The sequence below is a fragment of the Sinohyriopsis cumingii genome, unplaced genomic scaffold (genome assembly GCF_028554795.1).
Source record: "Sinohyriopsis cumingii isolate HCF-2022 unplaced genomic scaffold, ASM2855479v2 utg003025l, whole genome shotgun sequence".
NCBI lineage: Eukaryota > Metazoa > Mollusca > Bivalvia > Unionida > Unionidae > Sinohyriopsis > Sinohyriopsis cumingii.
This window is the reverse complement of record NW_028316371.1, coordinates 10,001-27,500: the sequence shown is the minus strand read 5'-3', so window position 1 is coordinate 27,500 and position 17,500 is coordinate 10,001.

The following is a 17,500-nucleotide window of genomic DNA, read 5'->3' as shown; positions in this document are numbered from 1 at the left end:
GCAGTCTTTTACAGGTCTGTCGAGCGAACACAAGCGGAAGCCTACACTCACTGACCGATATAGCTCGAGAGCGATAAACCATTGTGCGTCGGACTGCGATCAGGGAATCACTAAAAAGTGCCTCGCCAGATAATGCAGCCGCTCAGTCGCCACGATATATGTATCGTATAACCACAAAAACCAAGCCGTGTATACCGAACCTGTACAGGCTAGAATCACGGTTCTACCTATACCATGCCAGCCTAGAGCATCGCTCGTCGATGGCTAGCCACAAGGGTACCCTGTACCAAGGAACGTGTCGGTAGGTCAAGCCAGCCTACCGCGACCTAGACGCCTAGGTCGCCAAGCCACGTACCGCCCCAGCTCATCCAAAGCCGACTGCCTAGGGATACCCTGTACCAGCGAGCTTCCCAGGTCAGCCTAGCCGTACTAACCGCCCCAGTATCGACAGTATAGCAGCCTATATTGTAGGCTAGTGAGCTCGGTTCGCAAGGCCGCTATACTTTTCATATATAAATGCTACACCAAAATTTTTGTCCACTTTCAACCGAGCCACCTGAAAACGCATTTTTTTCTATATAATAGTGCCAAATTCTATATGTGGGTAGTTGATCAGAAAATTTTTCGACGTACCCTGTGCCATCGAGCTTCCCAGCCCATTTTCGAACGAAAAGCAACCACGTTCTTGCCTTGCCTGGGAAGGAAAGCATTTCACGGAATGCACCTTCCCTATCGTCCGAAGCCAGCTGCCTAAGGGTACCCTGTACCAGCGAGCGCCTAGACAAGCCTAGCTCAGTGTACCGCCCCAGTACTGTGGTATAGCTCCCGATATCGTAGGCTAGTGTGCTCGGTTCGCAAGGCAGCTATACCACTACTATAGGAATGCTACACCAAAATTTTTGTTCATTTTCAACCGAGCCACCTGAAAATGCATTTTTTTCTATATAATAGTGCCAAATTCTATATGTGGGTAGTTGATCAGAAAATTTTTCGACGTACCCTGTGCCATCGAGCTTCCCAGCCCATTTTCGAACGAAAAGCAACCACGTTCTTGCCTTGCCTGGGAAGGAAAGCATTTCACGGAATGCACCTTCCCTATCGTCCGAAGCCAGCTGCCTAGGGGTACCCTGTACCAGCGAGCGCCTAGACAAGCCTAGCTCAGTGTACCGCCCCAGTACTGTGGTATAGCTCCCGATATCGTAGGCTAGTGTGCTCGGTTCGCAAGGCAGCTATACCACTACTATATGAATGCTACACCAAAATTTTTGTTCATTTTCAACCGAGCCACCTGAAAATGCATTTTTTCCTATATAATAGTGCCAAATACTATATGTGGGTAGTTGGTCAGAATATTTTTCGACGTACCCTGTGCCATCGAGCTTCCCAGCCCATTTTCGAACGAAAAGCAGCCACGTTCTTGCCTTGCCTGGGCTTGCTAGCTACCAAAGAGAGTGTGCCTGCCTCTCTCCCTTCTCGCTTGTCCTGTCCTTGGTAAGCTAGCCTTCGATCGCACCTTGCTAGCTACCAGAGAGAGAGTGTGCCTGCCTCTCTCTCTCTCTCCCTTCTCGCTTGTCCTGTCCTTGGCAAGCTAGCCTTCGATCGGACCTAGCTAGCTACCAGAGAGAGTGTGCCTTCCTCTCTCTCTCCCTTCACGCTTGTCCTGTCCTTGGTAGGCTAGCCTTCGCTCGCACCTAGCTAGCTACCAGAGAGAGAGAGTGTGTGTGTCTGCCTGCCTGCCTGCCTGCCTGCCTTATCGGCCTCTCTCTCTCGTCTCGATTCACTTTCAATCGAGACCATAGGAAACGCATTTTTTCCTATATAATAGTACCAAATACTATGTGTGGGTAGTTGGTCAAAAAGTTGCCAAAAAGGTGCACCTTTTTGAATTCGTTCCGTTTTTACCAAGGGCTTTCTACCACGGCCAAACCCTCGATTCCCCAAGCCTTTCCTCACTCTCTCTCTCTCTCTCTCGCACCTTGCTAGCTACCAGAGAGAGAGAGAGTGTGCCTGCCTCTCTCCCTTCTCGCTTGTCCTGTCCTTGGTAAGCTAGCCTTCGATCGGACCTAGCTAGCTACCAGAGAGAGAGAGAGAGAGTGTGCCTGCCTCTCTCTCTCTCTCCCTTCTCGCTTGTCCTGTCCTAGGTAAGCTAGCCTTCGATCGCACCGTGCTAGCTACCAGAGGGAGAGAGAGAGCGTGCCTGCCTCTCTCTCTCCCTTCACGCTTGTCCTGTCCTTGGTAGGCTAGCCTTCGCTCGCACCTAGCTAGCTACCAGAGAGAGAGAGTGTGTGTGTCTGCCTGCCTGCCTGCCTGCCTGCCTTATCGGCCTCTCTCTCTCGTCTCGATTCACTTTCAATCGAGACCATAGGAAACGCATTTTTTCCTATATAATAGTACCAAATACTATGTGTGGGTAGTTGGTCAAAAAGTTGCCAAAAAGGTGCACCTTTTTGAATTCGTTCCGTTTTTACCAAGGGCTTTCTACCACGGCCAAACCCTCGATTCCCCAAGCCTTTCCTCACTCTCTCTCTCTCTCTCGCACCTTGCTAGCTACCAGAGAGAGAGAGAGTGTGCCTGCCTCTCTCCCTTCTCGCTTGTCCTGTCCTTGGTAAGCTAGCCTTCGATCGGACCTAGCTAGCTACCAGAGAGAGAGAGAGAGAGTGTGCCTGCCTCTCTCTCTCTCTCCCTTCTCGCTTGTCCTGTCCTAGGTAAGCTAGCCTTCGATCGCACCGTGCTAGCTACCAGAGGGAGAGAGAGAGCGTGCCTGCCTCTCTCTCTCCCTTCACGCTTGTCCTGTCCTTGGTAGGCTAGCCTTCGCTCGCACCTAGCTAGCTACCAGAGAGAGAGAGTGTGTGTGTCTGCCTGCCTGCCTGCCTGCCTGCCTTATCGGCCTCTCTCTCTCGTCTCGATTCACTTTCAATCGAGACCATAGGAAACGCATTTTTTCCTATATAATAGTACCAAATACTATGTGTGGGTAGTTGGTCAAAAAGTTGCCAAAAAGGTGCACCTTTTTGAATTCGTTCCGTTTTTACCAAGGGCTTTCTACCACGGCCAAACCCTCGATTCCCCAAGCCTTTCCTCACTCTCTCTCTCTCGCACCTTGCTAGCTACCAGAGAGAGAGAGAGTGTGCCTGCCTCTCTCCCTTCTCGCTTGTCCTGTCCTTGGTAAGCTAGCCTTCGATCGGACCTAGCTAGCTACCAGAGAGAGAGAGAGAGTGTGCCTGCCTCTCTCTCTCTCTCTCCCTTCTCGCTTGTCCTGTCCTAGGTAAGCTAGCCTTCGATCGCACCGTGCTAGCTACCAGAGAGAGAGAGCGTGCCTGCCTCTCTCCCTTCTCGCTTGTCCTGTCCTTGGTAAGCTAGCCTTCGATCGGACCTAGCTAGCTACCAGAGAGAGAGAGAGAGAGTGTGCCTGCCTCTCTCTCTCTCTCCCTTCTCGCTTGTCCTGTCCTAGGTAAGCTAGCCTTCGATCGCACCGTGCTAGCTACCAGAGAGAGAGAGAGCGTGCCTGCCTCTCTCTCTCCCTTCACGCTTGTCCTGTCCTTGGTAGGCTAGCCTTCGCTCGCACCTAGCTAGCTACCAGAGAGAGAGAGAGTGTGTGTGTCTGCCTGCCTGCCTTATCGGCCTCTCTCTCTCGTCTCGATTCACTTTCAATCGAGACCATAGGAAACGCATTTTTTCCTATATAATAGTACCAAATACTATGTGTGGGTAGTTGGTCAAAAAGTTGCCAAAAAGGTGCACCTTTTTGAATTCGTTCCGTTTTTACCAAGGGCTTTCTACCACGGCCAAACCCTCGATTCCCCAAGCCTTTCCTCACTCTCTCTCTCTCTCTCGCACCTTGCTAGCTACCAGAGAGAGAGAGAGTGTGCCTGCCTCTCTCCCTTCTCGCTTGTCCTGTCCTTGGTAAGCTAGCCTTCGATCGGACCTAGCTAGCTACCAGAGAGAGAGAGAGAGTGTGCCTGCCTCTCTCTCTCTCTCTCCCTTCTCGCTTGTCCTGTCCTAGGTAAGCTAGCCTTCGATCGCACCGTGCTAGCTACCAGAGAGAGAGAGAGCGTGCCTGCCTCTCTCCCTTCTCGCTTGTCCTGTCCTTGGTAAGCTAGCCTTCGATCGGACCTAGCTAGCTACCAGAGAGAGAGAGAGAGAGTGTGCCTGCCTCTCTCTCTCTCTCCCTTCTCGCTTGTCCTGTCCTTGGTAAGCTAGCCTTCGATCGCACCGTGCTAGCTACCAGAGAGAGAGAGAGAGTGTGCCTGCCTCTCTCTCTCCCTTCTCGCTTGTCCTGTCCTTGGTAGGCTAGCCTTCGCTCGCACCTAGCTAGCTACCAGAGAGAGAGAGAGAGAGTGTGTGTGTCTGCCTGCCTTATCGGCCTCTCTCTCTCTCTCGTCTCGATTCACTTTCAATCGAGACCATAGGAAACGCATTTTTTCCTATATAATAGTGCCAAATACTATGTGTGGGTAGTTGGTCAAAAAGTTGCCAAAAAGGTGCACCTTTTTGAATTCGTTCCGTTTTTACCAAGGGCTTTCTACCACGGCCAAACCCTCGATTCCCCAAGCCTTTCCTCACTCTCTCTCTCTCGCACCTTGCTAGCTACCAGAGAGAGAGAGAGTGTGCCTGCCTCTCTCCCTTCTCGCTTGTCCTGTCCTTGGTAAGCTAGCCTTCGATCGGACCTAGCTAGCTACCAGAGAGAGAGAGAGAGTGTGCCTGCCTCTCTCTCTCTCTCTCTCCCTTCTCGCTTGTCCTGTCCTAGGTAAGCTAGCCTTCGATCGGACCTAGCTAGCTACCAGAGAGAGAGTGTGCCTGCCTCTCTCCCTTCTCGCTTGTCCTGTCCTTCGTACGCTAGCCTTCGATCGCACCTTGCTAGCTACCAGAGAGAGAGTGTGCCTGCCTCTCTCCCTTCTCGCTTGTCCTGTCCTTGGTAAGCTAGCCTTCGATCGGACCTAGCTAGCTACCAGAGAGAGAGAGAGAGAGTGTGCCTGCCTCTCTCTCTCCCTTCTCGCTTGTCCTGTCCTTGGTAGGCTAGCCTTCGCTCGCACCTAGCTAGCTACCAGAGAGAGAGAGAGTGTGTGTCTGCCTGCCTGCCTGCCTTATCGGCCTCTCTCTCTCGTCTCGATTCACTTTCAATCGAGACCATAGGAAACGCATTTTTTCCTATATAATAGTACCAAATACTATGTGTGGGTAGTTGGTCAAAAAGTTGCCCAAAAGGTGCACCTTTTTGAATTCGTTCCGTTTTTACCAAGGGCTTTCTACCACGGCCAAACCCTCGATTCCCCAAGCCTTTCCTCACTCTCTCTCTCGCACCTTGCTAGCTACCAGAGAGAGAGAGTGTGCCTGCCTCTCTCCCTTCTCGCTTGTCCTGTCCTTAGTAAGCTAGCCTTCGATCGGACCTAGCTAGCTACCAGAGAGAGAGAGTGTGCCTGCCTCTCTCTCTCTCCCTTCTCGCTTGTCCTGTCCTTGGTAAGCTAGCCTTCGATCGCACCTTGCTAGCTACCAGAGAGAGAGAGCGTGCCTGCCTCTCTCCCTTCACGCTTGTCCTGTCCTTGGTAGGCTAGCCTTCGATCGCACCTAGCTAGCTACCAGAGAGAGAGAGTGTGTGTCTACCTGCCTGCCTGCCTTATCGGCCTCTCTCTCTCTCTCGTCTCGATTCACATTCAATCGAGACCATAGGAAACGCATTTTTTCCTATATAATAGTGCCAAATACTATATGTGGGTAGTTAGTTAGGAAAGTTTCAACTTCCTAACCTTACAGACACTACCCAAGCCATATCGCTACTAGAGCGAGAGAGGGTGCCCCTGCCTCTCTCTCTCTCTACCTTTCGCTCTACTCCTAGCACTCCTGGCTAGATCGGCATTGCATGCTGGCTGGGACGACCTATCCAACGAGGGGTCGATCGTCCCGATGCGACCAGGCGATCGGTCGCAACAGGGAAGAAACCAGCTATCGTACTACGTCTCTAATGCAATGTATAGGACCCCAAAATCACTTCTTCCCTATATATAGTGCCAAATTCTATATGGGGGTAGTTGGTCAGGAAAGTTTCAATTTTGAAATCGTGCCTTTGCTACCAACGGCTTTGCACCAAGGGAAAGCCAGGGGTACACAAGGACTAGCGCCACAGTCTCACTTCTCGGTTTTATTTTATTCATTATCTCGGTAACGGATAGGAATTTTTTGATGGGGTTTGCTTTGGCAGATCGGCCATTACGAGAGCTATAAAGCAATGTCAACTGCGAGATTCGAACTCTTCCCTGTTGGTCGGGGCGGTGGGTGCGTCAAAACATATGACTTTTCAAAAAATCGACTTTATGCCGTTTCACTAAATGTTGAATATCTCGGGAACCCCTTGATATTTTTCCATGGGGTTTGCATTGGAATATTGGCCAATGAAAGGTCTAGATTGCTATGTCGGCGGCGGGATTCGAACTCGTGCTAGGTCGTTTTCACAGTGAAAAAACCGATGAACAAATGACTTTTTTGGCAATATCTCCGTAACAAATGGGAATATTTCGACGAGGTTTATGCCGGCAAGTCGGTCTCGATAGCCTGTATCAGAAAATAACAAGTTGCCTGGCACACCTCCTCCCCAATCGTCGGGGCGGTGGGTGCGTCAAAACATATGACTTTTCAAAAAAAATCGACTTTATGCCGTTTCACTAAATGTTGAATATCTCGGGAACCCCTTGATATTTTTCCATGGGGTTTGCATTAGAATATTGGCCAATGAAGGGTCTAGATTGCTATGTCGGCGGCGGGATTCGAACTCGTGCTAGGTCGTTTTCACAGTGAAAAAACCGATGAACAAATGACTTTTTTGGCAATATCTCCGTAACAAATGGGAATATTTCGACGGGGTTTATGTCGGCAAGTCGGCCTCGATAGCCTGTATCAGAAAATATCAAGTTGCCTGGCACACCTCCTCCTCAATCGTCGGGGCGGTGGGTGCGTCAAAACATATGACTTTACAAAAAGTCTTTATGCCGTTTCACTAAACGTTGAATATTTCGGGAACCGCTTGACATTTTTCCATGGGGTTTGCATTGGAATATTGGACAATGAAGGTTCTAGACTGCCATGTCGACGGCGGGATTCGAACTTGTGCTAGGTCGTCCTCACAATTAAAAAACCGATGAAAAGCTACAGTTTCCCCCATATCTCCCGAACGGCTGGGAATATTTTCAAGCGGTTTGCTGCAGCGTGTCGGGGCCACGGGGCCACGTCGGGGAACGGGTGCCACCCGGACGCCACCGGGCGAGGTGGTGTCAAAATGGCGGAAAAACCGTTAGGTTCCTAGAATGAAGTGGTGGAAGGGAACGTCACATTGGCACGTTTCACACCTCGGCAGACGCGCCTGGTCGAGACGAAGACAGAGAGTGCTGGATGATGAAAATCGGTGGAGGTTTGGCCGAGTTAGGGGCTATTTTGTCACCCGGCAGGGGCCACAAAACGACAAAGTCCGAAAAGCTACAGTTTCCCCCATATCTCCCGAACGGCTGGGAATATTTTCAAGCGGTTTGCTGCAGCGTGTCGGGGCCACGGGGCCACGTCGGGGAACGGGTGCCACCCGGACGCCACCGGGCGAGGTGGTGTCAAAATGGCGGAAAAACCGTTAGGTTCCTAGAATGAAGTGGTGGAAGGGAACGTCACATTGGCACGTTTCACACCTCGGCAGACGCGCCTGGTCGAGACGAAGACAGAGAGTGCTGGATGATGAAAATCGGTGCAGGTTTGGCCGAGTTAGGGGCTATTTTGTCACCCGGCAGGGGCCACAAAACGACAAAGTCCGTAAAGCTACAGTTTCCCCCATATCTCCAGAACGGCTGGGAATATTTTCAAGCGGTTTGCTGCAGCGTGTCGGGGCCACGGGGCCACGTCGGGGAACGGGTGCCACCCGGACGCCACCGGGCGAGGTGGTGTCAAAATGGCGGAAAAACCGTTAGGTTCCTAGAATGAAGTGGTGGAAGGGAACGTCACATTGGCACGTTTCACACCTCGGCAGACGCGCCTGGTCGAGACGAAGACATAGAGTGGTAGATGTTGAAAATCGGTGGAGGTTTGGCCGAGTTAGGGGCTATTTTGTCACCCGGCAGGGGCCACAAAACGACCAAGTCCGAAAAGCTACAGTTTCCCCCATATCTCCAGAACGGCTGGGAATATTTTCAAGCGGTTTGCTGCAGCGTGTCGGGGCCACGGGGCCACGTCGGGGAACGGGTGCCACCCGGACGCCACCGGGCGAGGTGGTGTCAAAATGGCGGAAAAACCGTTAGGTTCCTAGAATGAAGTGGTGGAAGGGAACGTCACATTGGCACGTTTTACACCTCGGCAGACGCGCCTGGTCGAGACGAAGACATAGAGTGGTAGATGTTGAAAATCGGTGGAGGTTTGGCCGAGTTAGGGGCTATTTTTCACCCATGCCACAATAGTCAAGGTCAAGGTAGGGAGCGTGGGAAAATAGTGTTTTTCTCCCAAGCGTGGAAAGATATGTTAAAGTTTGACCCACCGGCGCCTAGGTCTGGATGAGTCGCACCTGCCTGTGTTATCCCCGTGCATGTCGCTGTGTCCGTTCGTGCGTACGCCTTCGCATAGCAAACGCTTCGGTGCCAAGTCGGTAGCTTAAAGTTGGTTTTCTCCGAAAGCCTATGAGCGATCTTAAGGTGCGACCCATCGGCAGATGGGCCTCGACGAGACGCAGCTGGCAGTGAAAACCCCATGGATCTCGGCTGGTCCGATCGTCCGTAAGTCAAAGAAAACGAATGCAATGGAATTCGCAATGGTCAGCTCGCTGCGAGAATCGGATTATTTTTTTTCCTGGCCAAACGGGTGGACCAATGGGCAATTGCAAGACGTCATTCGATCTGGCGTGACGAGAGGCGTCTTGGAAAAAAAAATAAGTCCATTGGACCTGTACGTTCGTCCGTAATGGTGAGAAAACCGATTTTTGGAACCCCCCTCCAATGTTAAAGTGAAAATGTCCATTAAAAAAAGTTTTCTCGCCGACGGGTAGAGGTATTGTCCCGTGTCGTGGTTCGACCGCTCGGGCCCGACGAGACGCGTCTGCCGGTGCCAGGCACGGTCGAGTAGGCGTGTCCGTTCGTCCGTGCGCTCTGGAAAACGTTTTCAGCCGCGCCGAACCATACGAGTGCGAAGTTGGCTTAAATCGAGTTTGCTCGAAAAGTAATGGACCGATTTTGACATGCGACCTACCGACAGGTCGGTCTCGGCAAGACACGTCGGACGGTGTGAAAGACATGGAATTCCCATCGTCCGTTCGTCCGTCCGGGGAAGAAAACGGGCCCGTTGATGTCAATGTCGGAAGCGGGCGACATTGGGTCGAAGCGAGTTTTGAGCATCGCCACTTAAAGGTATGTTGCCATGCCCTACGTCGTAAGATGGGCCTGGAAGAGCCGCATCTGGTGGTGCAAACCGCATGAAAATCGGCTTGTCCGTTCGTCCGTGCGACCCGTCCACGTGCATGTCGCTGGAGCGCGACATGGGGTTGAAGCGAGTTTTCAGCATCGCCACTTGGCAGGATGTTGACGAGCCATACGTCGGACGATGGGCCTGGAGAAGACGCATCTGTGCGTGCAAACCCCGTGAAAATCTGCTGGTCCGTTCGTCCGTACGGCTGAGAAAATGCGTAGTTCAAGGTCAAGGTCGGGAGCGTGGGAAAAAAATGGCTTGGGTGCAGTTTTCTCTGGAACGGCAAGAGCTATCTTGAAGTGGGAAGCACCGGCACATCGGCCCGGACGAGTCGCATCTGCCTGCGAAAAGGGCATTTGAATCACCGTGTCCGTTCGTGTGCAGGACGAGGAAAATGAATGGTTTGACTGTTGCGGAGAAGACGGATCCGTACTTGGAGTTAGTACGTGATTTACGCTGGCGCACAAAGAGAGATATGAATACCAAGAAGAAGAAGAAGAAGAAGAAGAAGAAGAAGAAGAAGAAGAAAAAATTAGAAAATAAAAATAACAAAGAAGAAGAAGAAGGAAGGCGGGAAGAAAGAACATAATAATAATAATAATAATAATAATAATAATAATAATAATAATAATAAAACCCGCAATACAAGGTGATTTTGTACGATACTATTTAAAACACTTTATGGAAGCGTTCGATTGTCGTTTCTATGCATAAATTTGGCAATTGTAATCCATTCCACTGCATTTTTCATGATGGGAAAATATTGTCCCACTTGGGCAAAGATTGGCCCAAAATCTACCTGGCATTGGAAGCACTTGGCTTCATTCACCTTAGGACTCCAGCGTTACCTTGTCGTACAGACAATATTGTGTAGGCATGTTTGTCCAATTCCTTGGTTCGACATTAAAATCACTTCATACAAACAATATAAGTGATTTCGTCCAATTGCGCTCTTTGACAAATTTCAAAATTGTGTGCAATTCGATCATGTGGCATTGATAAACACTTTACAGAAGCGTTTAATTATGTTCTGTCTGCATGAAGTTGGCATTTTCCATGATGGGAAATATTTGTCCAAAACCTACATGTTATCTGGCTTTGAGCCCCCCCCCAAAATTGCCAAGAAAAGTAGCAAAATGTGGCCAAAAACCTACGTTATTGGGTTTGGGGCAAAAATTTGCACAACAATGTTCCGAAAAGTGGCCAAAAACCTACCTAAACTTTTCTGAGACACGCTCGACAGTGTCTTCTTTCCGCACGGTTTGTGTCAAGCCCGTTCCCTTGGCTGTGACGGGAACAAATAAATTTAAAAAAAAAAAAAAACAAAGGAAAAAAAAAAAAAAGAAAAGAAAAGAAAAGAAAAGAAAAAATCGTATCTGTAGAACGGTAAAAGATATTCTCATGCGGTTTGCGTTGGCTGCTGCGTCCTAGACAGAGCTATTATGTCTCTCTGTATGTATGTATGTATGTATGTATGTATGTATGTATGTATGTATGTATGTATGTATGCAAATCAATAAATAACCAAGTCCAACAAAACCCATTTCTTCCATGCAAGTGTAAAGTTTCGAAAAATTGAAAGCTTAGGAATAGAGCGACGTGCCATATGTCGGCAGATCGGGCTCGAAGAGACGACTCTGTTAGAGCAAACCGCACGTCAATAGCCCTGTCCGTTCGTCCGTACGCTTCGAGAAACCGACCGTTTCTAGGTAAAACGCGGCTTAAAGTTCCTTTCCTCCGGAAGGGCAAGAGCTAGGTAGACGTGCGACCCAGGGCCAGATTGGTCTTGAAGAGACGCGTCAGGCAGTGAAAACCCCACGAAAATCGGACTGTCCGTTCGCCCGCCATTGGAAGAAAACCGATTCCTTCCATGCAAGTGTGAAGTTTCGAAAAATTGAAAGCTTAGGAATAGAGCGACGTGCCATATGTCGGCAGATCGGGCTCGACGAGGCCACTGTGCTAGAGCAAACCGAACGTCGATAGCCCTGTCCGTTCGTCCGTTCGCTTCGAAAAACCGACCGTTTTTAGGTGAAACGCGGCGTAAAGTTCCTTTTCTCGGGAGGGGCAAGAGCTAGGTGGACGTGCCACCCACGGCCAGATTGGCCTTGAAGAGACGCGTCTGGCAGTGAAAACCCCACGAAAATCGGACAGTCCGTTCGTCCGTGCGACCATGAAAAGCCGAAGGTCAAGGTCGTTGCCATCACGGCATTCCGTTGGTTCGGTATCTTCACTCGAATACCTATATCTTTCGAACGCTCGAAGATATTTTCGTGCGGTTTGCTGCGGCTGATGGGTCTGAGAAAGACCTATCCGTCGATGCCTTGCGCTGGAAGATGGCTTCATCCTGGACGAGGCGGTGGCCATTTCAGCGAGAGACGAAAGTAATGGGAAAATAACAAGTAACCGACTTCGCTCGGGAAGCAATTTATCGGCACTCTTGCTAGAAAATTCGTGTCTCTAAAACGGCGAAAGATATTCTCGTGCGGTTTGCGGTGGCGGCTGCGTCCTAGAGAGAGCTATCCACGCATGCCTTGCCGAGCGAGATGGCTTCAAAGATGGCTTCGTGATGGCCGTTCAGGCACAGGCAGAAATCACTGGAGGGGGGGATAGACACACAAAACTCGCTCGGTATGCAATTTATCGGCACACTTGCTAGAAAATTCGTGTCTCTAAAACGGCGAAAGATATTCTCGTGCGGTTTGCGGTGGCGGCTGCGTCCTAGACAGAGCTATCCACGCATGCCTTGCCGAGCGAGATGGCTTCAAAGATGGCTTCGTGATGGCCGTTCAGGCACAGGCAGAAATCACTGGAGGGGGGGATAGACACACAAAACTCGCTCGGTATGCAATTTATCGGCACACTTGCTAGAAAATTCGTGTCTCTAAAACGGCGAAAGATATTCTCGTGCGGTTTGCGGTGGCGGCTGCGTCCTAGACAGAGCTATCCACGCATGCCTTGCCGAGCGAGATGGCTTCAAGGATGGCTTCGTGATGGCCGTTCAGGCACAGGCAGAAATCACTGGAGGGGGGGATAGACACACAAAACTCGCTCGGGAAGCAATTTATCGGCACACTTGCTAGAAAATTCGTATCTCTAAAACGGCGAAAGATATTCTCGTGCGGTTTGCGGTGGCGGCTGCGTCCTAGAGAGAACTATCCACGCATGCCTTGCCGAGCGAGATATATATATATATATATATATATATATATATATATATATATATATATATATATATATTCACACACACACACACACAAAGACACACACACACACACACACACACACACACACACACACACACACACACACACACACACACACACACACACACACACACATCAATTAATAATAACTAAGTCCAACGTTGGTTTTAGTTACTTCGCTTCCAAGGGCTTTGCACCAAGGGAATGTCAGGGGTACACAAGGCCTAGCGCCGACGGCGGGAGGTATTATCAAATGTCAGATGCCAAAAGATCTGTCTTGAATAGACGCGTCGGCCTGTGCCAAATATATCTTAATGGCTGCGTCCGTTCGTCCGCCATCGGGAGAAAACCGTTTTCTTCCATGCAAGTGTGAAGTTTCGAAAAATTGAAATCTTTGGAATATAGCGACGTGCCACATGTCGGCAGATCGGGCTCGAAGAGACGACTCTGTTAGAGCAAACCGCACGTCAATAGCCCTGTCCGTTCGTCCGTACGCTTCGAGAAACCGACCGTATCTAGGTAAAACGCGGCTTAAAGTTCCTTTCCTCCGGAAGGGCAAGAGCTAGGTGGACGTGCGACCCAGGGCCAGATTGGTCTTGAAGAGACGCGTCAGGCAGTGAAAACCCCACGAAAATCGACTGTCCGTTCGCCGCCATTGGAAGAAAACCGATTCCTTCCATGCAAGTGTGAAGTTTCGAAAAATTGAAAGCTTAGGAATAGAGCGACTTGCCATATGTCGGCAGATCGGGTTCGACGAGGCCACTGTGCTAGAGCAAACCGAAGGTCGATAGCCCTGTCCGTTCGTCCGTACGCTTCGAAAACCGACCGTTTTAGGTGAAACGCGGCGTAAAGTTCCTTTTCTCTGGGAGTTGGAAGAGCTAGGTGGACGTGCGACCCACGGCCAGATTGGCCTTGAAGAGACGCGTCTGGCAGTGAAAACCCCACGAAAATCGGACTGTCCGTTCGTCCGTGCGACCATGAAAAGCCGAAGGTCAAGGTCGTTGCCATCACGGCATTCCGTTGGTTCGGTATCTTCACTCGAATACCTATATCTTTCGAACGCTCGAAGATATTTTCGTGCGGTTTGCTGCGGCTGATGGGTCTGAGAAAGACCTATCCGTCGATGCCTTGCGCAGGAAGATGGCTTCATCCTGGACGAGGCGGTGGCCATTTCAGCGAGAGACGAAAGTAATGGGAAAATAACAAGTAACCGACTTCGCTCGGGAAGCAATTTATCGGCACTCTTGCTAGAAAATTCGTGTCTCTAAAACGGCGAAAGATATTCTCGTGCGGTTTGCGGTGGCGGCTGCGTCCTAGAGAGAGCTATCCACGCATGCCTTGCCGAGCGAGATGGCTTCAAAGATGGCTTCGTGATGGCCGTTCAGGCACAGGCAGAAATCACTGGAGGGGGGGATAGACACACAAAAACTCGCTCGGTATGCAATTTATCGGCACACTTGCTAGAAAATTCGTGTCTCTAAAACGGCGAAAGATATTCTCGTGCGGTTTGCGGTGGCGCCTGCGTCCTAGACAGAGCTATCCACGCATGCCTTGCCGAGCGAGATGGCTTCAAAGATGCTTCGTGATGGCCGTTCAGGCACAGGCAGAAATCACTGAGGGGGGGATAGACACACAAAACTCGGCTCGGTATGCAATTTATCGGCACACTTGCTAGAAAAATTCGTGTCTCTAAAACGGCGAAAGATATTCTCGTGCGGTTTGCGGTGGCGGCTGCGTCCTAGACAGAGCTATCCACGCATGCCTTGCCGAGCGAGATGGCTTCAAGGATGGCTTCGTGATGGCCGTTCAGGCACAGGCAGAAATCACTGGAGGGGGGGATAGACACACAAAACTCGCTCGGGAAGCAATTTATCGGCACACTTGCTAGAAAATTCGTATCTCTAAACGGCGAAAGATATTCTCGTGCGGTTTGCGGTGGCGGCTGCGTCCTAGAGAGAACTATCCACGCATGCCTTGCCGAGCGAGATATATATATATATATATATATATATATATATATATATATATATATATATATATATATATATATATATATATATATATATTCACACACACACACACACAAAGACACACACACACACACACACACACACACACACACACACACACACACACACACACACACACACACACACACACACACACACACACACACATCAATTAATAACTAAGTCCAACGTTGGTTTTTAGTTACTTCGCTTCCAAGGGCTTTGCACCAAGGGAATGTCAGGGGTACACAAGCCTAGCGCCGACGGCGGGAGGTATTATCAAATGTCAGATGCCAAAAGGATCTGTCTTGAATAGACGCGTCGGCCTGTGCCAAATATATCTTAATGGCTGCGTCCGTTCGTCCGCCATCGGGAGAAAACCGTTTTCTTCCATGCAAGTGTGAAGTTTCGAAAAATTGAAATCTTTGGAATATAGCGACGTGCCACATGTCGGCAGATCGGGCTCGAAGAGACGACTCTGTTAGAGCAAACCGCACGTCAATAGCCCTGTCCGTTCGTCCGTACGCTTTCGAGAAACCGACCGTATCTAGGTAAACGCGGCTTAAAGTTCCTTTCCTCCGGAAGGGCAAGAGCTAGGTGGACGTGCGACCCAGGGCAGATTGGTCTTGAAGAGACGCGTCAGGCAGTGAAAACCCCACGAAAATCGGACTGTCCGTTCGCCCGCCATTGGAAGAAAACCGATTCCTTCCATGCAAGTGTGAAGTTTAGAAAAATTGAAAGCTTAGGAATAGAGCGACTTGCCATATGTCGGCAGATCGGGCTCGACGAGGCCACTGTGCTAGAGCAAACCGAAGGTCGATAGCCCTGTCCGTTCGTCCGTACGCTTCGAAAAACCGACCGTTCTTAGGTGAAACGCGGCGTAAAGTTCCTTTTCTCGGGAGTTGGAAGAGCTAGGTGGACGTGCGACCCACGGCCAGATTGGCCTTGAAGAGACGCGTCTGGCAGTGAAAACCCCACGAAAATCGGACTGTCCGTTCGTCCGTGCGACCATGAAAAGCCGAAGGTCAAGGTCGTTGCCATCACGGCATTCCGTTGGTTCGGTATCTTCACTCGAATACCTATATCTTTCGAACGCTCGAAGATATTTTCGTGCGGTTTGCTGCGGCTGATGGGTCTGAGAAAGACCTATCCGTCGATGCCTTGCGCAGGAAGATGGCTTCATCCTGGACGAGGCGGTGGCCATTTCAGCGAGAGACGAAAGTAATGGGAAAATAACAAGTAACCGACTTCGCTCGGGAAGCAATTTATCGGCACTCTTGCTAGAAAATTCGTATCTCTAAAACGGCGAAAGATATTCTCGTGCCGTTTGCGGTGGCGGCTGCGTCCTAGACAGAGCTATCCACGCATGCCTTGCCGAGCGAGATGGCTTCAAGGATGGCTTCGTGATGGCCGTTCAGGCACAGGCAGAAATCACTGGAGGGGGGATAGACACACAAAACTCGCTCGGTATGCAATTTATCGGCACTCTTGCTAGAAAATTCGTGTCTCTAAAACGGCGAAAGATAGTCTCGTGCGGTTTGCGGTGGCGGCTGCGTCCTAGACAGAGCTATCCACGCATGCCTTGCCGAACGAGATGGCTTCAAAGATGGCTTCGTGATGGCCGTCCAGGCACAGGCAGAAATCACTGGAGGGGGGGATGGGATAGACACACAAAACTCGCTCGGTATGCAATTTATCGGCACACTTGCTAGAAAATTCGCGTCTCTAAAACGGCGAAAGATATTCTCGTGCGGTTTGCGGTGGCGGCTGCGTCCTAGACAGAGCTATGCACGCATGCCTTGCCGAACGAGATGGCTTCAAGGGATGGCTTCGTGATGGCCGTTCAGGCACAGGCAGAAATCACTGGAGGGGGGGATAGACACACAAAACTCGCTCGGGAAGCAATTTATCGGCACACTTGCTAGAAAATTCGCGTCTCTAAAACGGCGAAAGATAGTCTCGTGCGGTTTGCGGTGGCGGCTGCGTCCTAGACAGAGCTATCCACGCATGCCTTGCCGAGCGAGATGGCTTCAAAGATGGCTTCGTGATGGCCGTCCAGGCACAGGCAGAAATCACTGGAGGGGGGGGGGGGGGGGAATGGGATAGACACACAAAACTCGCTCGGTATGCAATTTATCGGCACACTTGCTAGAAAATTCGCGTCTCTAAAACGGCGAAAGATATTCTCGTGCGGTTTGCGGTGGCGGCTGCGTCCTAGACAGAGCTATCCACGCATGCCTTGCCGAGCGAGATGGCTTCAAAGATGGCTTCGTGATGGCTGTTCAGGCACAGGCAGAAATCACTGGAGGGGGGATAGACACACAAAACTCGCTCGGGAAGCAATTTATCGGCACACTTGCTAGAAAATTCGTGTCTCTGAAACGGAGAAAGATATTCTCGTGCGGTTTGCGGTGGCGGCTGCGTCCTAGACAGAGCTGTCCACGCATGCCTTGCGGAGAGAAGAAGGAAAAAAAAATGGAAGAAAATGACAATCGTGGCCAAAGAGAAACGATTTTAACCGGCCACGGTTGTCATTTTCTTCCAAGTGTTAAAAAAAAAAAATAAAATAAAAACTAAGTCCAACTTTTTCACCAGTTCTCACCCACCAGTTTCTGACATCCATCGTCAAAAAACTAAGTCCAACGCACTGCGTGAAAAAAAACTAAGTCCAACTTTTTCACCAGTTTTCACCCACCAGTTTCTGACATCCACCGTCAAAAACTAAGTCCAACTTTTCACCAGTTCTCACCCACCAGTTTCTGACATCCATCGTCAAAAAAACTAAGTCCAAAGCACTGCGTGAAAAAAACCAAGTCCAACTTTTCACCAGTTCTCACCCACCAGTTTCTGGCATCCACCGTCAAAAAA